This window comes from Octopus bimaculoides, chromosome 24 (assembly GCF_001194135.2).
Source record: "Octopus bimaculoides isolate UCB-OBI-ISO-001 chromosome 24, ASM119413v2, whole genome shotgun sequence".
NCBI lineage: Eukaryota > Metazoa > Mollusca > Cephalopoda > Octopoda > Octopodidae > Octopus > Octopus bimaculoides.
In genome coordinates this window covers 23,770,802-23,777,634 of record NC_069004.1, presented here as the reverse complement: position 1 = coordinate 23,777,634, position 6,833 = coordinate 23,770,802, and the positions used below count along the sequence as shown (strand labels likewise).

General features: G+C 34.7%; 1 protein-coding gene across 1 annotated transcript in view; it reads right to left on the bottom strand.

The window, feature by feature from the left end:
• LOC106878832 (integrator complex subunit 13) overlaps window positions 1-6,833 on the bottom strand; it is a 596,471-nt gene that overhangs the window by 259,018 nt on the left and 330,620 nt on the right. The gene's annotated exons all lie outside the window — the stretch shown is intronic.

The following is a 6,833-nucleotide window of genomic DNA, read 5'->3' as shown; positions in this document are numbered from 1 at the left end:
AATATTAATCATCAACATTATCATCATCACCATCAATATCATAATAATCTCTACCACTGCCATCATCATCATCATCATCACCACCACCATCATCATGATGAAGGATTTAGGTGTAAAAACGTTAAGCAAATGAAAAAGAATGAAGGAATAGAAAACCGAAACAAAAAAAAAGAATAAAATAAAAGACAAAATGAAGATGTAAAAAAAAAAAAGCAGATTCTGATTGAGAGTGAGAGAGAGAGGAAAAAAATGTATTTGGTTTTCAAAGTAATTTTGCCAACCAAACATTATTATCCTCATTCATTTTGTGTAATGTTTTCTGGTTTTATATTAAGATAATATTTATATATTAGTAATGATGTGGGGTGTAGAGCTTAAAGTGTTGGGTTTATGATTGTCAGGTAGAGAGTTCAGTCCTTGGTCAGGGTGACATATAGCAAAATTGAGTAAGGCACTTCTTTATTGTTTAGCTGCTTTAGTCCATTCGGTGAGAAATAAGTACCAGTGATAGCTGTGGGGAAAGAAAAATCCTGTGATAGATTAACAAATGATAGTTTTGTATTCTCAGATGTTCATACTCTTGAAACCATTCTCAGTTCCATGATACAACTTTCTATTTTAAAGGAATCTAAATTGAACAGAAAATTTTTCCTTCAAGATTTCATGTTAAATATCATCTGTACACCAGTTTCATCATAATCATGGTTATTTTATAAAATTTCTTCAATTTCAAAATTGATTGAAACAAGGGAAAATATGACAAAAAGGTTTAAAGGATATAAATTAAACCCTTTCTATCAAAATTTCGTATGAACTCAATATGGTAACATAAGTGTTAAAATGATTTAAATTAAAATATTTTTTCAAAATTTCATGATAATTTATGTTGCAAACACTAGTTTAATAATGAAAAAGATATTTGTAATGATTCTTCATTATTCTCAAAATTAATTGAAACAAAAACTTGTGTTTCAAAAGAAATGTGGTAGCAAAAGTATTAAAGAGATTTAAATAAAAACCTTCCATTGAAATTTCATGTTAATTTATATTTCAAACAACAGATTAATATAATAACAAAGATGTTTCACTAAATTCTGCATTATTTGCACAATTAATTGAAACAAAGGCAGTGAATTTTCACAGAAATATGGTAACAAAGGGGTTAAAGTGATGTAAAGTGACTCTAGTGAGACCTGAATATCGTTTTCTCTGGAAAAAAAAAAGAGAAAAATTGTGAAAGAAAAATATTAACAAAGGCGCTGGAGTGGTGCAAGAGTGGCTGTGTGGTAAGTAGCTTACTTACCAACCACATAGTTCTGGGTTCAATCCCACTGTGTGGCACCTTGGGTGAGTGTCTTCTACTATAGCCTCGGGCCGACCAAAGCCTTGTGAGTGGATTTGGTAAACGGAAACTGAAAGAAGCCCGTCGTATATATGTATATATGTGTGTCTGTGTTTGTCCCCCACCACATCGCTTGACAACCGATGCTGGTGTGTTTAGGTCCCTGTAACTTAGCGGTTCGGCAAAATAGACCGATAGAATATGTACTAGGCTTACAAAGAATAAGTCCTGGGGTCGATTTGCTCAACTAAAGGCGGTGCTCCAGAATGGCCACAGTGAAATTACTGAAACAAGTAAAAGAGTAAAGGTCAGAAGAAAAGGACCACCTCAGTGAGATTTGAACACAAAATCATTTGGGGGTTTTTTTTTTGGGGGGGGGGGTTCTAAAAAAACTAAATGTATTACAAATACATCTTTATTGTATGGGATTTTAACATAATAGTGTCTTGTTTGTGTGTAAGAGGGAGAGAGAGAAACGAAACAAGAAAGAGAGAGAAATATGGAACAACAAAGAGATGAGATACAAAGAAATGGAACAACAAAGAGAGAGATAGAGATAATGACAAAGAGAGAGAGAGAGAGCAAGAGAGGGAGAGAGGCAAACAGAATGACAAACAGACTCAAAGAGAGAGACAGAGAGAGAGAAACAGGAAGACAGAAACAAGCATGTAGAGGTATTCAGCAGCAGAGACAGAAACAGAGATGGGGATAGAGAGAGAGAGAGAGAGACATAGAGGAACAAATAGAAATAAAGAGAAAAAGAGAGAGAGAGAGAGAGAGAGAGAGAGAGAAAAAAAACATTGAACAAGGCACAAAGACAGAGAAAAAAACAGAGAGAATTGGCATCTCAAAACCAATCTTAAGACACACATCTCTATTTAGGGTTTAAAAAATGTTTATTATTGTCATAATTTTTTAAAGAAGGTGTGTGTGTGTGTGTGCATGCATGTATTTGTGTATATGTGATTACATAGCTGTTTTTATGTGTGCGAGTGTGGACGCATATTAGTACAGATGTATGTGTATGCATATACGTTTGTATATACAGACACACACACACATACAGATATCTGTATGTATATATGTTTATGTTTCTACATAATTGTACACATATGTCTACACATACACATCACACACACACGTGTGTGTGGGTGTATATATGTACACATGTGGTGGTGGTAGTGGTGGTGGTGGTGGACAGAACAGGAATGAACAAGAAAATTATGAATGGTACAATATAATTAACAAAATAAATGATTTCAGAAATGGAAAAAACAATGAATATTAAATAAAACCGCTTATACTTTTATCAATATCATCATCATGATCATCAATAATAATAATAATAATAATAATAATAATAATAATGATGATGATGATGATGATGATGATTACCATGATAATAATGTTAATAATAATATTGCATCTAGGTCTCTCTCTTGCTGGCTAATTTTGCAAAGATCTGGTACAAAAGAAAAATACAAAAATTAAAAAAAAAGGATTTAAAACAATAACAAAAATTATATACCATAATGTCCACTGGAAAAACAAAGAAAAAAAAACAAACATCATCACCATTATCATTACTGTCATCGAAATCATTACCACCACCATTCTGTGTATGTATACAAATTATATATATATATATATATATATATATATGTATGTATGTATGTATGTATGTATGTATGTATATGGGTGTTCCCACAGAATATTTTAATTCCTTTGTCCTCTGATTGTGCTTTTCACATCAAAATTTAAAAAATAAATCTTTCATTTTTTTCTTTTCAGCTTAATTACATGCTTTTTTTTTTTTAGTTCTTGTTCCATATTTTTTTTTTTTTTGCTTTAGTATTGTTTTATTTTCATTACATTTTCTTTTCTATATTTACTTCCTTTTATCAAAAATAAACAATGAAAAAAAACCTACATATATAAAAACAATATAAAACTTTAAAAGAATAAACAATGATTATAAATATATTTAGACATAAAAATATGAGATAAATTACAAATATAAGGAAGAAAAAAAAAGAGAGAGACAGTGAGATAGACAGACAGGCAGACACACAGACAGACAGTCAAACAGAGAGACAGACAGACATGCAGACAGACAGAACGTAGTGTTTAACATTTCTTTGGTGGTTATAAAATTACACTTAAGGTGTGTGTCTTCAGAAGAGATAGAAATAAATTATAATTATAGTGTGCTTCTGTGTATATCCTACAATATAATATCATATTAGACATAAGCACAGGCGTGGCTCTGTGGTAAACAAGCTTGCTTCCCAACCACATGGGCCCAGGTTCAGCCCCACTGCATGGCACCTTGGGCAAGTGTCTTCTAGTGGATTTGCTAGACGGAAACTGAAAGAATTCCATCGTGTATATTTGTGTGTGTGTGTTTGTGTGTGTGTGTGTGTGTGTGTGTGTGTGTGCGCGCGCGTGCATTTGTTCTCCATCACTGTTGGTGTTTTTATGCCTCTGTAACATAGCAGTTCAGCAACAAGATCAATAGAATAAGTATCAGGCTTAAAAAAATAAGTCCTGGGGTCAATTTCTTCAACTAAAACCCTTCAAAGTGGTGCTCCCCACTGGCAACAGTCAAATGTCTGAAACAAGTAAAGGAATTAAAGACTAAAACAACAGGTACAGGTGTATGGTAAGAAGCTTGCTTCCCAACCATATGGTTCTGAGTTCAGTTGCACTGCATGGCACCTTGGGCAAGTGCCGTCTGCTATAGCCTCAGGCTGACCAAAGCTTTGGGAGTGGATTTGGTAGATGCAAACTGAAAGAAGCCCATCGTGTGTGTGGATCTTTGTGTCAGTGTTTCTCCCTCCATCTGTGCTTGACAACCAGTGTTGATGTGTTTATGTCCTCTCGACATGGCAGTTTGGCAAAGGAGTCTGACAGAAGAGGTACCAGGCTTCAAACAAAAAAAGATCTGGGGTTGAGTCATTGAATTAAAAATTCTTCAAGGCAGTGCCCCAGCATGACTGAGACAAGTAAAAGATACACATACACACATCTTTTTATCATTTAGTTGAACAAATCAGTCCCCAGTACATGTTTTGCTAAGTCAGACACTTATTTTACTTATTATATCAATCTCCTTCTGCCTAAGCACTAGGTCACAAAGACATGAACAAACCAACAGTAGTTGTCATATGGTGGGAGAGGGGGGTAAAAGTCAAACACACATGCACACATGCGCGTACACACACACGTGTGCATGTGCAAAGTCACTCGCAAGGCATTGGTCAGCCCAAGACTGTAATAGAAGACAGTGGGACTGAACTTGGAACCATGTAGTCACAAAGCAAGCTTCTTAACCACACAATCATGCTTGCATACATACATGGATATACATGTTCCAAAATATATTTCATGGATGCACTAGGATGCCTCATCAACAGGGACTTGGGATCAGTCAACATCAGAACCCCCATTGCCCAGTTGATCCTGTTGGGATTGATTAAAGTAACAACACACATCACAATAGGGATCAGCCCTTTCTATCTCAAACCATATTGTGGCCCTCTCTACACCCTTAATGATAAAATGGATGCCCTCCCCCACCATCCACGACACACTCTTTACTGCACCACTGGATTTGTAGATGGAAACTGGATGAAGCTCATTAAATATCCGTATGTATGTAGGTGCAAGCATAGCTCTGTGGTAAGAAGCTTGCTTCCCAACCACATGGTTCCGGGTTCACTCCCACAGCATGGCACTGTGGGGAAGTGTCTTCTACTATAGCCTCAGACAGACAAAAATCTTCTGACTGGATTTAATAAATGGAAACTGAGAGAAGCCTACTGCATGAATATATATATATATATATATATATATATAGTGCTATTTGTGTCTGTGTTTCTAAACCCCACCCCACCCCTCTCCATAATTGCTTGACAATCGATGTTCATGTGTATAGATCCCCGTAATTTAGTGGTTTCGCAAAAGAGACAGATAGAATCAGTACTGAGCTTACAAAGAATAAATCCTGGGGTCAATTTGTTTGCCTAAAAACCCATTAAGGCAGTGCCCCAGCATGGTCACAGTCCATTGACTGAAACAAGTATCAGATAAAATACAAAAGGTATGTACATACAAATAAATATTAAACATGTATGCGGATAATATGTAGATATATACATATATATATTTATGCTGTGGCTGTGTGGTAAGAAGCTTGCTTCCCAATCACATGGTTCCAGGTTCAGTCTCACTGCATGACACCTTGGGCAAGTGCCTTCTAGTATAGTTTCAGGCCAACCAAAGCCTTACAAGTGGATTTGGTAGATGGAAACTGAAAGAAGCCCATCGTGTGTGTGTCATTGTGTCTGTGTTTGTCCCCACCACTGCTTGACAACTGATGTTGGTTTGTTTACATCCCCGTAATTTAGCAGTTCAGGTAAAAGAGACTGATAGAATAGGTACCAGATTTAACAAAAATAAGTGCTGGGGTGCCCCAGCATGGCCACAGTCTAATGACCGAAACAACTAAAAAGTAAAAGATATACAGATATATCTTCATACACACACACATCCATACATACATGCATATACACACACACACACACACACACACTGATAATAATGATAATATAGTCATATTTGTATCGCGTGCTTTCACTGCACAACTGTGGCACAGATATATGTGCCTTGGGTGCAAAAGTGATAACAACAAGAACAAAAATAATAACAATAATAATAATAATAATAATAATAATTATAATAACAATAATAATAATGCCAATAATGATAAAAACAAATTAAAAAAAGCAAATCACAGATATTTCATTTTCAATATCCAATACTCTACATTGTAGTATTTCAATTCATTAGTATGTGCAGATATACATGGAAAACCCAACTTTTCCTCCTTTATTTTTTGTTTTCTGTTTCTATTTTCTTTTCTTTCTTTTTGTTTTGTTTTCCATTTTCCCTAATATAAAACATCAGCCTTGCTCATATCGAACATATTCCAAACAAAGAATGAAGACAAAGAAGAAGCAGAGAGAAAGAAGAAAGGACACACACATTGCATAAATATAGATTGTCTTCGGAGTGGAAATATTTCTAAGTCTCTTTTTTCTTTTTTTAATGTTCACCATTGCACTTTTCTTCTTCTTCTTCACCACCACTTTTATTAGTTTCTGTCACTTGGGTCTGTGTCTGTCTGTGTGTTTGTGTGTGTCTGCGTGTGTCACACACACAACAGCAACAACTACCAGAAACAAAGAGAAAAAAATGTAATAATTCGAAGGTGTGAATTATTTATATAATATGATGACTGGATGTGTCGAAGTACAAGTACAGCATCGGCAAAATGCAAGTAAGGAATCTGCCTTAAAGAAATATCAAATTTTGAGTGCATATCTCTACATATGTATGTATGTGTGTATATATATATATATATATATATATATATATATATATATATACACACACACTTATTATTTACTTATAAATACACTGTGTCCAT